Source organism: Hermetia illucens, chromosome 1 (genome assembly GCF_905115235.1).
Source record: "Hermetia illucens chromosome 1, iHerIll2.2.curated.20191125, whole genome shotgun sequence".
In the NCBI taxonomy this organism is placed as follows: Eukaryota; Metazoa; Arthropoda; class Insecta; order Diptera; family Stratiomyidae; genus Hermetia; species Hermetia illucens.
In genome coordinates, this window is record NC_051849.1 from 43,366,947 (window position 1) to 43,382,628 (window position 15,682).

The 15,682-nt window shown below is 44.5% G+C and overlaps 1 long non-coding RNA gene across 1 annotated transcript in view; it reads left to right on the top strand.

The window, feature by feature from the left end:
- LOC119646322 overlaps positions 1-15,470 on the top strand; it is a 93,932-nt gene extending 78,462 nt beyond the window's left edge. The window contains exon 3 of the long non-coding RNA XR_005248723.1: positions 15,214-15,470. This is a non-coding gene — a long non-coding RNA (uncharacterized LOC119646322). The remainder of the gene's footprint in view (positions 1-15,213) is intronic.
- The last annotated feature ends 212 nt before the right edge of the window (positions 15,471-15,682 follow it).

The following is a 15,682-nucleotide window of genomic DNA, read 5'->3' on the forward strand; positions in this document are numbered from 1 at the left end:
CTGTGCTTCTTCGAGTTTCCCTAGTTATCAGCGGGCTGCCGGAGTAGGAAGCTTATATATGATTTCTCACACTCACACTCTTCATGCTGCGGTTTCAACAGTCTAATTCGGGATGCATACATTGTTGCAAAAGTTTCTGTAAGGTCCACTCGAAACGTAATCTGCAAATCCAAATGCTGAGCAACTTTTCAGAGGCTGAGTCGAAATTCATTTTATTTTTCCATTCCAGTGAACACCTACCGCATTTCTGAGCATTTGGTAATAGCAGCAAATATGTAAAGTTTCCTTTCTTTAACATAACATGAATTTGATATAGCATTGTTATCGGTAACAATATGCCTTTTATCCCCACAAGTTCTGCATCTAGCGGACGGATCAATGTATTCTTTCTACATAAGCAGAGTTGCAGAGAGAAAATTCGAGCCCAGAGTGAATATTGATAGCCCGATGGGAAACCCTTCACCTTTCTGTCATACAATAGCATGCGTACATGATGTAAGTTCGAGCCTTACGATCCCGCATTGCAGCATATTGGACCATATGTCCTTACATGTTAAGTTCAGGAGTTGTTCACCCAACTACATCTATCCAAGCCTATTTTTAGTGTGTGTTACTCCTCAAGTATGATATTCGTGCCCGACCGTTAACGTTCTTCACAGGACCATCGAAAGACCACAAGCTAGCTCTTCCGTGATGCCGTATACAGTTCTGAAATCATTGTGATCTGCGGCATCTTCCCCTTCCCTGAGTAGCGCTATAGCAAATTTTCTCTTGCCACTTTGCTGTCGATGTCAGCTAGTTGAAACCTGATTGACCTTATGGCAAGCTCTGTGCTCAAGTAATATAGCACCAATGACGAGGCGGTGGAAGTTGCGGAAATCCACCAACCTCCCACCGTTATCGTTTCTGTCACCAAGAACGTGTTTTTCTATCACATGTTGAAACAAGGTGTATCAGGGCACGTCTTGGAATTCAGATCACCCGTCACCATCGCTTTGCCACCTTAGGGAAATCTCCCTTGAACTACATATGATCACTCGTGGAAAGGTTCCTTCCCCACCAAATCGGAAGTTTTCTTCGGTGCGTAGCATTGTGCAATTGGCCCAAATAAATTTCTATCTCTTTAGATCGCATCTTTCGACAAGCAGGAAAGACTCATTGGGAGCAGGATTGTCGAGAGATATTGATCCCACTCCATTATCAAAATATGAATCTAGTTTTGCTAATTTCTCTATGCCGGAAAGAATCAACCCCATTCTCCACCTCCTCTTGTCAAATTTGTACAATTAAGTTAAGGTTTTATGGGCCCGTATTGCAGCTTACTGGTTTACTGTATGACCTACCGAATTTCACTCCAGTGAGTATTCTCGTCCTATTAAGCAGATTTAGGAGATATTCGTATAGGTACATCTAGCCAAATTGTTCCTTTTCAGAGTCTATTATTCCTCATATAATATTTCATTACCATATTACTATATTGCATTCTAGTATGATACGAAAGTCCGTCTCATTGCAGAGTGTACTTGTTGGGCCTCTAGGGACCCACCATATGGCGATGCTTCCATAAAGGACAGTAATCGGCTATGAGACCAATCAAGGTTTCCATTTATTTTCCCATCCTGTAGTATAAATTTGCTGTCCATGCAGCCCACCTGTGTTCTTCGTCTTCTTTTCCTTCAGTCTTTATCCCGTTCACAAGCGAAGTCAGCTCGTCGTGATCGGTTTCGCTATTTTATTTTATCAAATGCATGATCTGGATGCAATCTCGAGGTCTTTAAATCCCCATCCAGCGTATCAAGGCCAAGACCAATCTTGGCAAGTGAATTTTCGTAAGCGCAAATTACGTGACCATACCATCGCCTCTCTCACAGTTCGGTACAAACCCAGGTCGATCACGGATATCCTCACTTCGGATGTGATCAAAGTATGTCACGCCACTAGTCCAACACAACATCTTAGTCCCCATTACTGCAAGACGCCGTTGATTGTCATTTATAGTCAGCCAACACTCAGAACCGCAGAGAGCGACAGGACGGATGACATTGCAGTAAATTTTAAATTTAAGACATTCGTTGGCATGTCGATCGCAAAGAACACCAGGAACACCACTTCATCTAGGTTGCGTTAATGCGTGAAGCAATTTCATAGCGCAGTTCTCCAGTATTCGGCCTAAAGTGCTCGTATGAATCTCTTTTGTGAGTTTTAGTCTTCATGCAAGTACAACTCGACATTATTATAATAAAAAAGTCCTGAAACAAAACGGAGTTTTTGGCGTTATCCACTACTGCGCTGTTTAAAAATTTAGTACATGATGTTCCATAATAGTGGAGAATCGGGATAACTGGAAATATTGATGGTCGCTAAAGACCTCCCCATTGAGTCCTATTACAGTTGACAGCCATATTTTATGGTTTCAGTAACCAGATACTGCCACATAGAGAAGCCATTGCTCGCTTCAACACTCTCCAAATAGTTCCTGAAAGATTAATGGGACAGTAGGAAATGGCTTGCCTGAAGGTTAAGTTGATGGCCCAATCATAACCGTCGAAAGACCCTTTACAAGTTTGCTCGCATCTCCCTTCAACCATACTCTTTTTTTCGGTGCCAAGCTATTTTAAGGTTTATCTAGGTCTTCTTGTAGGTTTATTCTTTTCTTTTTAATTTGTCTTACCTACCTGTGCAATTCTTTGGCTCGATGGTCCCGATGACGATTATGCGGGTCACTATTCCACCAATAATTGGGTTGGCAAGCAGTCCATTGCTAACAGTCTTCACAGTTGGTCCAGATTCGTTTCGTTACCACTTCATATTACCTTTGTCGTCATGTGACATCGTTACAATTATGTAAAAGGTAACAATAAACCGAGCTTCGTTGGGTCTTTGCTACTGATTAGTAGTCATTTTGATTGAGATTCACAAGGTTTACAAGTAGGTTCCTCATTAACTGAATAGAGGACAGGTGAATAAGATCGTGACCAGGGACGAGAAATAAATCCAAGAAATTGTGTGTTTCTCCCGATAAGCTCTCTGCATCAGGCCAAGGCCAGAGCGTGTACCAGGAGCTGCTATCCTCAGTGTTGATAGTTCCTCCTTGTTGTTCTTAGTGTGCTATGGTTGCTACTATTGGCATTTGAATATGTTCTCAGATCTATTTGGTAGACGGTTTATTTTGCCTCGCTGTAAGGGGAGCATTACAAAGTTTTTTGGGGCCGGGACATCCCAATTTTGAAAGGCAAGACGCCAGTACAATTTTTTTTATTTATCATATTTCGAGCACCAGTTGTCCTCTCTTCAATGAGTTTCAGTTTTTGTAATCAGTAGTATGATAATAATATGATCCTTCGAGGTTTCTCCTGTGGATCGATCATATTTTTTGGCGAAATCTAAAGTAATCCAGTTCAGTGCGCGCGGTAGAACTATTTATTATAATTAATTCCCTTCTCCTTTCACTAATCATATCTTTTAGCTTCATTTATGCTGGTTTCGAGTGTATTTAGATATCTATCCGTGTGTGGCCCACAATGGTGCGAGCTCAGACTTACAACTCTTACAATATTCTGATAAATAATGTATGAGAGAGAGAACCACCCCCAGCCAACTAAACTCACTATTCAGCATACGACCACATGTCAATTAATTCTTCTGCGGAAATGTATTTAGGTACTACTGAACATGCACTGCCAATTTCGTTCATTTTTCGATAAGAAGTACATATAGCTCTGACCTCATCATTCACAAAACCCTCTACTAGTCTACTTCTGACCGCTCAACCCGCGCTGCAATTCTCCAATGCAGTTAAAAGAGTTTGGTTAGTCATTCACTTCGAAGCGGAAAAGACTTTTCTATGACTTCCATATCATGTGGAAAATAGCGAAATATCGTGGCTCGTTCTCCGCGTTTTATTAAAACCATTCCGCAATATTAGGGATAAGCTTCTGCGTCCCTGACTCTTCAGAGTATCGTCCACTATATATTCCCAATGATTCCGCGACAATGTCCTTGGCAGATGCTTATAATTTGCACGGAAAAAGATCGTCACAGCTATGTAAAATCTTCGGTAATAATGATGATTGTGTCCGCATTGTCCACCTCCAAAGTAAAACCGATCCTTTCTAGCGCAGGATTCAATCATTCTTAAGGTTTCTACCCCGTAACCCAGTTGTCTCTCAGATATTTGCTAAGAAAATATTTTATCCATAAACGGAAACGGCTCTTCTCAATTGCCTTTTAACACTTCAACTAGCCTAAAAAACCACTCTATACCTCAACAATAAACCTACAGGTCTTTCTGGTGACAACCAAGTGATCCACAAAGCTAAAATTTGAAGCCCCCATCTTTTGGGTTGGGAATAATGCTCGATAAGTGTAGCTGAATATTCAGGCAAGTTCCCCGCGGGTAAAAAATGGGGCAAATTGTACCAACCGGTCCTCCAGGTTGGAAGTTGTGTAACCGAAGTTACGAAGCCACAAAAGGAGCCTCGGGCTAAATGGGTTTTACAGCGACGAACCCGGCAACGAAAACGGAACAACGATTTGTGCATTTTTTGGTAGAACCTGTGTTCTCCCTGCACAGACCGAATGCTATTCAGCAACTAGCCAATACCCTGTCCCAATATAATTACTGATGTAACAGCGTTACAAGAGATGAGCTGGGTAGGGCCTGGTTTCCTGGAGAAGAGGAGCTACACCATATATTATAGTGGCCATCCAGTAGGTACACTTCTATGTCAACCACAAAATGAAACGTGTTGTTACCGGCTTTGAAAACATGAGGGAAAAGCTATCCACCCTGTGCTTGCGAGGCAAGTTTAGAAATATAAGCCCCATTGACGTTCACGCCCCTACGGAGGAGACTTCAGAATCACAAAAAGATGCCTTCTATGAGGCAGTAGAACGAAACCTCGAAGCCTGTGCCAGGAATAATATCAAAATCATACTTTCAGATTTTGACAGCCTGTATTTAAGCGATACCTTGGCTCCCGTAGCTGACATATAAACGCCAAAGACAACGGACACATTTAACATTTGCACAAAATTGTTTGCATGGAAAGTGGATCACAAACAAACATGGGCCTTTCCAGATGGGACCACTTTCAGTCAAACTAACCAAGTGATGATTGAACGTCGCCAGTTTTCAGAGTTCATAAATGTCAGAACATATAGAAGGCCACCATAGACTCGAACTATGTCGTTGGCATGGTGCTCCCGGACTTCACTAACAACATCACCGGGAATTCCATCTGACAATCAGGTGAAAGTTAACACTGAAGCCATCTACAACAAAGCTCTCCGTAATACCTACAAGGGCGAAATGGATACCGCAATAACCGCAGTTGACTGTAGTCCTTTAGGTAAAGCACCGACAAATGTTCTTCACAACCATCTGACGAACGTTATCATTGATACGATCACAACCATACTTGGCCCCAGTCGCAGAAAAAGTCGGAAAAGTTGGTTCAAGGATGAACGTAAGCTAGCAACGGAACGAAAGAATGCCACATATCGAGAGGCTTATCACGAACCTTATCAAGCGGAGAAGCGACTTCACAAACGGAAAAGGAAGCCTTGGAAAGCCAACATATCTGTAAACTCGAAAAGTACAGTGAACAACGCACCAGGCGCGAAAATTTGACGAAGTCCCAGAGGTGAAGCCTTATAAACCTGCTTAAATATGAGGGCGACCAATTACACCAAGCGGTTCATTAACTTGGTCAAAGTGTGAGGAGTGGATCAATACCTAATGATTGGCAACGGGGGGTTATCTGTCCCATACTTATAAAAGAAGATATTACGCAGTGCAGCATTATACGGCTCTCACGTTGCAGAGTACCATCTAGAAAATATTCTCAGTTATGAGACTTCTGAGGCACTGTAGCGGTGGCTTTTGTTTATGTAAAATGCTTTCTGTTACAACCATTGTGAAAACTAGAACGAACAGGGAAGTCCACTTTCATTTGACATCGATGAAGAGTTTTCTATTTTATGTCTTCATTTGTGGCTTTAAAAATGTTTATTAAAGAAAACACCACAGTTTAGTAAGTAGAAGCAACACTCCTTCGACTCCGTCATGAAAGCCGTGCCACGGTTGATAGTAAACCAACAGAATTGCTTAATCGGAGCATAAACCAACTCAAACAGGGCAAAGATGAGACAGTGCTGTATGAGTTGCTTCTACCTCGGAGAGGGTGTTGTCATGATTATACGCTAAATGCACCTGGCTTTCAGTATGTCCTCATTCGATTCTGTGACTGAACACACATCGCCGTCGTCGAGACTCTACAGTCCATTTCGGGCCTTGGCCCTCAGAATATTCTCTCTCCTAGCATCTCGATCCATCAATCGCGTAATCCAATTTGGAATTCCTGCAAGCCAGGTTTTTTAAATTTTCCTAGGGAATTTTGAGAATTGAAGCAATTGCACTTATTAAGATTGTTTATACTGCACAACTTACCATAGCTGAAAAAACTTAGTCTGTATCACTTAAATATTGATTGTATCTGAACATGAATTGATTTACACTAATAAAGCTATCTATCTATCTATCTATCAATTTGGAATTCCGAACTGCGATGCGCTGCCTTCGTTCATAAAATTTGCTCAGCGTTTTCCGGGTTTTCCCACTGGTCTTCGTCTTTCTACTGCCCTTCGAATACATTTTTAGGTACCCAAGTGTAGTCTATATGTTGATCGCGGCCAACCAACATTGCAACTTCCGAAGTTTTATTAATTTGGAGACTTCAGAGTCGTCAAATATTTGGTACAAATTATGGTTGTATTTGATTCGCCATCGGTTGTTCTCTGGTTTAACTCCTATTATTCTCATCAGAACCCTTTGTTCCAAGATATTGGCTAGTTTTTCGGAAATTTTTATTAGGGTCCATGTTTCATAACCCTAGAGGATTTCTGCTTTCCGGGAGCTGGATTTTAAAATTGGTAGGATCGAATGGAAGACTCTATTTGCGAACTGAATTCCGCGTTTTATCAAGTTCGTTTCCATTTTTCGTCAGTTGAACTTCTGACTATAGAAAGTTGTCTACATATTCTGAGTTGTACTTGTCTATCGTTATATTCCCTCTAGCGAACGTCATTTTTAAGGTTTTGTGTAAGTGAATTACATCCTTTTACGTCGAATTTTCCCATACACGCAAAAGGGGGGGTTTAAATTTTTTTTCATCAAATATAGTCATGTGGGGTATCAAATTAAAGGTTAGTACTTTTCGGAGCTGGTCATAGTTTGACATTTGTTGGGAAGGTGGGAAGTGCGGGGGGTTGAAAGTGATTCCCAAAAACTACCCACTCAAAAATCTGACAAAAATCAGGAGGCTGCCACTATAAGGTACCTGAGCTCCGAAATACCTTCCTTACCGATATCTGTTCAAATAAAGTTAATAATAGTATATTACTATAAATGTTAGTAATTGGCCGCAAAACCGCCCTTAAGTTCATTCGCCCACTCTACGGTGGACCCAATTGGCATGGTGGTAAACCTGGCAAAAGGTGCACTGATTTCTGGCGACTGCTGTGCCGTGGTGACGTTGGATGTCAAAAACGCATTCAACTCGGCCAACTGGAATATAATTAAAGGGGCGTTGGCTGACATAGGTGTCCCCGGATACTTAGCGAATTTCGTGGAAAACTACCTCTCAGAGAGGACTCTCTGGTACGGGACGGAGTACCAAAGAGTACATTGTCACAGCCGGGGTACCACAGGGATCGGTACTTGGTCCCCTGTTGTGGAATATCATGTATAATGGGGTACTTGCTCTTCCCGTCCCAGAGGGGACTACGATTGTCGGCTTTGCTGATGATCTAGCTGTGGTTGTTGCAGCAAAACACCCAGAAGATGTGGAGGTTTACGCAACGGAAACAGTGAGAGCGGTAAAGTCCTGGCTAGAAAAGGCCGGGCTGACCTTGGCGGACGCGAAAACGGAAGCGGTCTTAATAACGAAACGCAGGAAAAATAACACTGTAAAAGTGGAGGTCGGTGGACATACGGTCGTATCAAAGCCGGCTATCAAATACCTGGGGCTAATAATTGATACCAAATTTAGTTTTAGGGAACACCTAGAGTATGCATGCCAAAAGGCAGCAGTGCAACCACGGCGCTTGCAAAAATGTTGCCAAATATTGGTGGACCGAAACATTACCGGAGGTTGGTGCTAGCCGGAGTGGTGCGCTCCATCCTGCTCTACTCGTCGCCTGTATGGGCAGAGGCGCTTGCAAACTCTCAGAGACGGAAGCAGATGAACTCGGTTTACCGGCGGATGGCTTTGAGGGTTTGCAGTGCTTTTAGAACCACATCAGATGAGGTAGTATTGGTGGTGGCAGGCATGATCCCGGTTGACATTCTGGCCAAAGAAATGAGTGTCCTGTACAATGCAAGACATATGAAGGGGCATGCACAGCGTAGAAATGCGGCAAGGTCAGACTTGCTTGATCTCTGGTAACGCAGATGGGACGAGTCTACGAAAGGTCGGTGGACGCACAGGCTCATTCCCAACATTAGGGTGTGGCTTGAGCGAAAACATGAGGAGACCAACTACCACATTACCCAGTTCCTCACGGGACACGGTGGTTGCTACAGGCAGTATCTGCACCGCTTTGGGTTGGATGATTCTCCGAACTGTCCCAGATACGATGGCATACCGGAGGATCCAGAGCATGTGATGTTTCACTGCCCACAATTTGCGATGAAGAGAAGGAGCTAAAACCAGGTGCTGGGCAGGAGCGGGACCCCGGAGAGCTTGGTTACTGAGATGCTGGAGTCCGAGGAGAAGTGGCTTGCGGTTGGCTCCGCAATCATCCAAATGCAGGAGGAGTTGCTGAAGGAACAAAGAAGGAGGAAAGCCGCAAATAGGAGAAGGATGAGTGCCTAAGAGCAAACCTACCCCGCGAAATAATACCTCAATGGTGGTCCCGCGGGGCTTGGGCTGGAGAGACCGGGGGTGGTTTTTAATGGGTGTGAATCCCACACGCGCCCGCTGTAGTTCCGCCGTTCGGGCGGCGGAGCTGCGGCAGACGTGTCTTTCTAACATTTTCCACCTGCGTGTACGCACAAAAAAAAAAAGTTCATCCTAGCACAACGTAATATAGAGCATGATCTTACCAAGTTTGTTAAAAATCGCACTATTACTAACAAAGTTATAGTACGTCAAAGTGGTTGCTTCTTTGCAAAATCAAGACTATGAATGTCAATATCACCCGAAAGTGGATATTCTCACATAATATATGCATAGATTACGTGCCACGTACTATGAAATACGCGAAACATTTCGTACCTGAAGCGTCCAGCTTCCGGTTTCCCGACATGTTCTCGTTTATATCTTCATTTTCATCTTGTTTTTGTTAATTCGTAGACCAACTTCATTTGCTGTCTTATCGAGATTTATAAAATTTTCGTGGCATGATGTTTATATTGTCCGTATATATGCCAGGACTTGTAGAACAGCATGGCTTTTTGTATCTGCAGGCAACTTTCGAATTAACTTCTTCGATGTCAGTATGAACAGTGGATATATTCATGGTTCCAGATGGAGAGAAACAGATTATGGATAGCTCTTCTGGTCCATAGACCACCTTATTTCATAAGTGTAACGAAGATGTGATCTATGCTCGGCGCCTTTTTGACATTTAATGATTGACTCTACTTCTTCCAACGTTGGAGGTTCCATCTTCTCTGCTCGATCGTAATTCTTGTGGGTTCTGATGCTTAGGTTATTATTTCCGAGTTATCACAATCTCGGCAGATGCCGGATTTTACCTAATACTAGCACTAAGTGCCAAGCATTTAGGCTCGGACGATCCTACCTACTTAAAAACTAAAGGGGCACTGGTGGTGGTGGCCGGTGGTAGGTCAGTGGGAGAATCCGTCGAGTACTCCCCGCAACATCGAGCACGTATGCAGAATGGTGTACTTCTGCATGGTTTGAACCAGACTGTGCGAAAGTCCCAGGACATCAAGGGAAGCCGTGAGGGATTTAGGTACAATACCTGTAGCTGACAATATTATGGGAACTACAACCACCCGCTCGAGACGCCAAATTTCTTTGATTTCCCGAGCCAATGGCTCATAGTTCACCTTCTTCTCCACGTATTTCCGTTCAATGTTGCTATTATGGGGGATAGCAACATCAATAATATACGCGGAGCGACCTGTCTTGTCAACTAACAGTACGTCAGGCTTGTTGTGTGCGGTATGGCGATCAGTCAGAACTTGCCGGTCCCAATACATGCTGTAAGCAGAACTATCAAGTACTGCTTGCGGCTCGTATCGGTAAACCGGACATGTCCCCGTGATCAGCCCATGCTTATATGCAAGGTTTTGATGGATAACCTTACATACAGCATTATGCCTGGTGATGTACTGCACCGGTGCCATAACAGTACAGCCAGAAATGAGATGGTCCAACGTCTCTAACGCCGAACCACACATTCTGCACTGGTCGTTCTCCACCCGTTCTTTCATGATGAGCTTTTTATAAGCTCGGGTGGCGACCACGCCATCCTGAATGGCACACATGAACCCCTCCGTCTCAGCAAAGAGCTCCCCAGCACACAGCCATCTGTTCGACAGATGCAAATCGACAAATGGCTGCCAAAGACAATTCACGTGTTTACCGTGCATTGCCTTCGACTTCCATTCCTCGATCCGCTCTTGGTCCGACTTCACCTCACTCAGAGGATTGAAAGATCGATCCTTCAAGTTAAGTGGAGTCAGTCCACAGTCTGCCTTACAGACAGCCGCATGCAAGGGACTCGCCTGCTCTTTGCTGTAAAAATAAGCGCGCAGCGAGTCGACTTGGCGATGATGTTGTGCCGCCACGTCAACCACTCCCCTACCTCCGATGTCACGAGGCAGGTTCATCCGCTCCACGGCAGACTTTGGGTGATGCATTCGGAATTTGGACATAGTTGTCCGTATCCGCCGCTGGACGTTTTCCAGGTCGGTCTTCGTCCACGGCAATATTCCGAATGCATAAGCCAGTGAAGGGATAGCGAATACATTCAACGCGCTTATTTTATTTTTCCCCGAGAGATGCGATTTTAGCACCAGCTTTATACGTCGCAGGAATTCGGACAGCAGAGCTTCCTTCAGATCACCAACTCGAGCAAGGGTTCCTTGCAGAATTCCTAGGTACTTGTAGAAGTCTGTCTCGGTCATAGCTTCGATGTGGAGGTCACCAATGCTATGTCCGGCATGCGGCTCGTGATGACCTTTGCGGATGGCTTGGATTCGACATTTGTCTAATCCAAACTCCATCCGAATATCACGGCTGAACATGTCTATTATTCTCAACAGACTTCTAAGATGGTTGTCAGTACCAGCATACAGCTTGATGTCATCTAGGTACATCAAGTGTGTCAGTTCGCACTTAGCACGTAGGCCATATTTTATTGCAAAACCATGCCCTCTAGCATCATTCAGTAGCCATGAAAGGGGGTTCAGTGCCATACAAAACCAAAGAGGACTCAATGAATCCCCCTGGAAGATGCCCCTCCGTATACGGATGGGCTCTGAGGTATTAGCACCCTCAGATGTACGGACTGATAAGGTGGTATGCCACCCTTCCATGACTGTCGCCAAAAACTTTATTAGTTTCGGATCAATGCGATACAGATGTAGGATATCGATTAGCCAGGTATGCGGAACGCTATCAAAAGCCTTGGCATAATCGATATAGCAACTGAAGAGGTTTCTTTGGCCTCTAGTTGCTTGTCCTACAACTACCGAGTCGATAATGAGTTGCTCTTTGCAACCCCTTGACCCAACTCGGCAGCCCTTCTGCTCCTCGGACAGAATGTTGTTGGTCTCGAGGTGCGCATTGATCCTTCCACTAATAATGGACGTGATGAATTTGTAGAGGGTTGGTAAGCAAGTGATCGGTCTTGTGTCTGCGGGGTCCTGCACCGTGTCCTTCTTAGGGATAAGGTAGGTAATCCCCGCAGTGAGAAAAGGTGGAAATTCCTCCGGCCGACTCATGACCTCATTTATACTGCGCGCCAACCGACTGTGTACGCTGGTAAATTTCTTATACCAGAAATTCTGCACCCGATCCAGACCTGGGCCCCTCCAGTTCTTCGAGATGTTTATGGCTCGTCGAACTTCCTCTTCGGTAACATCCGCGAAATTCATGCCAGGTGTATTGGCATGGCGGGTGCCTTCGGCGGTGATCCACTCAGCATGCTCAGCATGCTGGGCAGGTAACCCCCAAAGTCCACCCCAATACTCTTTCGCTTCCGTCACCGAGAACTGTATTGTCTGGGCGCTCTGTTGGGATTCGTTGAGAGATCTGAAAAAGCTCCGCTGGTTCCTCGCGTATGTTGCATTCTGGACACGTCTGGAATAACTTTCGCCATACCGTCGTAACCGACTGCATATGACAGAAAGTTTCTGTTTTAGTGTGTCCAGAATTTCAACAACGGGTGTCTCACAGGGGATGGCATAGTTCCGGTAAACCCTCTGCACTTTGTTTCTCACCCGTCGGCTGGCATTGCCAGTGCTGATCTGAATCAGTCTAGCAATGTCCTGCCTTAGTGAGTCCCGCCGACGTTCCAGACGAATTTTCCATGGTGGATCTCTTTTGTCACTCAAACCAATAACACGAAAGCGAATCTTCTGACCGTGCAATCTGATAGCCGCAACTGCACCACAATACACAAGTGATTGTAGTTGCAGCAGCGACATATCAGCACACAGTCGAGATGCAATCTCATCATTGATTTGAGATAGAATTCCCGGAGTTGCTGGAGATGCATAGAGCCTGGGAATGCCTGGTCTATGCAAAGGATCCATATCCGAGAATTCTATACACGCTCTTTGGAATTCGTCCCGAACCTCAGCGGAAACCTCAGCTGGACGGTGGAGAAGAGTGCTTCGGCGAGTACTGAACCTGTTGCCAGCAGTGCGGCGTGGTGTTGTTGATGCTGCCGCCTCTGCCCCCATCGACTCTCGGTCACCAGTTTCCCCGATGACTTCAAGTCGAACACGTTCCCTGATGGTGGCCGGGATTGTGTCGCTGCGAGTAATAAAGCGGTACTGGTCTGCGACTCGCTGCACAGTCACGTGCGCGAATTGCGGGAAACGCTCGACGAATCTCTGGTGCAACAAGGGGCGGTAAGATGTTGTACCCGCCCCCGCCGTTATTTCGTAGTAGGAGCGGATGATGAAGAGGTTCATTTCTTCAGTCCATTTCATCCGCTTCCTACGCGAACCTGCTGAAGTGGTCGCCACAGGTTGTGGCGAAACAGCTGCAGCACGCGAAGCTGTGCTCCTGGTCGTCGTGGCGCCTAGACGTCGAACCGCCCCACGACTAGCGGTTTCGACGCCGTGCTGTCCATTACGAGAGCCCGACCCAGTCACCAAGTCAGACGACTCCCGCCGGTTATCCGTACCGGACCTTAAATTTCTCCTTCTTCTCATTTTTGGTGGTGCATTTTATCCCTAGCTGCCAGGTGTGTAGATAGCTTCCTTAGTGAGTAATCTGCAAGTCTGCAAAGTTCCTGCACTTTCCTCACCTACCCCCTGAGACGCTGCGGTGGCGTACAGCCATTCAGACTGAAGCTATCCATCCCTCCTCCTTTCACAACCGGGCTTGGGACCGGCTTCGGCGGAGTTATTATGTTATATTATTATTGTCCTCCTCACTATTTTGTAGACTTTGTAGACGATGTTGCCGTCAATTATCTTCAATTCTTCGTTAAAATCCTTTCATTTCTTTTGCCTTAATATTTTATTAGTTACCCATCCGAGATTTCTGTACAGCATGCACCAGTTACTTAATCACAAGAGCTTATCCATGTAGAATAAAACTAGCTCGCTCGCTCATCACTTTTAGGTACCTTTATTTCATCCATTCGTGGCAGCTAACTTTATCATTCAAAATTTCACTAGTGTGGGTACTACGGATGGAATTGCATAAAACTTAGCAGTGTACGTTGAGGCCAGTAACAGTGGCAGTCAGAGACGTTGGATCGGCTATTAGTAGCTGGGGGGTCGGGAATCGACTTAGCTGACAACTGAAAATCTGAGGTTGCCAGGAAAGAAAACATTATGAGCTCCAGAGTTATAAGGTACAACCCATTCAACTTGTCAGTTCCTAAGACTGCCCACGTTAAGGATCAATTCACTTGTTGCTGCGAAGGTAATATCATTACATGAGAGGACATATTTGTGCACTACAAACTCAGTAATAGAAAAGGCTTTGAGGATTGGCGTACATGCATCAGAAGCTAGGAGTGAGGGCAGAAACGCTAAAATTTGGAAAAATTTTCCTACGTGGTGCAGCTTTAGTTGCAGTATAGGTATTAAGACCCACGGGGCAAGACCTGTGGATTTTTTGCGAATTACGTGTACGGGACCGATGTGTCATGAACCCGGTCTAGAAAGCTATGCAGCGTGGCGCCATACAATTACATCTTGACGGGTATTTCGAAGGAGCTGCACTTACATAAGTACTGGGAGAACTGAGCGGTTAGCAATTGTGACCGAAGTGATAGCTCTGACTTTATAGTTGGCAGAAACTTACTTCATTATATGTAGGCTCTATTAATAAGTAATACTAAGGTTTTTTCAAAATCTTTTTATTCACTTCAAGGTTTTTTTAATTTTTTTAATTTAATTTTTTAAAGAATTTTAAAGGAAGGAACTACCTCTCTAATTAGGATTATCCTCGGTACCTTTCCTTTTACCTGCTTGCTAACCGCAGCAGTAAAAATACTAAAGATTAGCGTTAACGATCGCACTGAAAAAGAGATGGAACACTGCCTCTGAGATTGCTTACACTACCAAATGTATAACATTGATGACCAAAAAAAACAGTCCATCGTGTCGAAAACCTAAAAGGTTCAAACCTAAACTCGAAGCTAGTTCCTCAATGAATGTACCCTTAACCATAAAAAAAGGTAACTTCCTTCATCATTTTGTCGCTGGTTGTCTATTATCCTGACTACACTCATATTTCAAGCCCATTTTTTGAATACATCTCCTATTTAGGTTTGTTGCTTGCACTTGCACGTGGGGTGGCTTTTATGTCTCACAACGATGGTGTAGTTATGTCTCTTTCCTGTTCCGCTTCCACCTCGCACGCCGCGCTACCCTTAACACCTTTCCGTTTTTAACTTTAAGGACACACTACTCTCACATACACACAAATATGATGGTTTGATATGATGCCCACTCTAACTTAGTATCTCTCTTCTATGGTTTTTTCCCAGAGATCCGGAACACACTCGTGGTGGGGGCGGTAACGATGAAAACAGCCCGGGATTATCTCACATGCCCAAACATGCCATCAATGGGTCTATTATTCATGCAAAGCAGAGCGTACAAATGTTTGCATTCAGGAAGGGTGACGACTTTAGTCCTGTCTCCCGCCCAGAACCCATCTATCGCCCCAACGGTCGACAAAAGTCAATGCTACACGGATAAGTTTGCCGAAACCCCATGGCCCAAGGACGAAGGAATAGCGCGATATGAGGTACGTACATATATGCGCATATGAGTATATCCTCCTTCTTGCAAGTGAGGTATGAATTTATGACAAATAAATTGGATGGCAAAAATTACGATTTGGAGAGAGCTCTAACGAATTATGAATTGGATGATTGTAGTGGTGGATTATTCAGATACTTTTTTGGATTATGTTAATTCACATATATGTACGTTCTCACTGATTACGTTGAC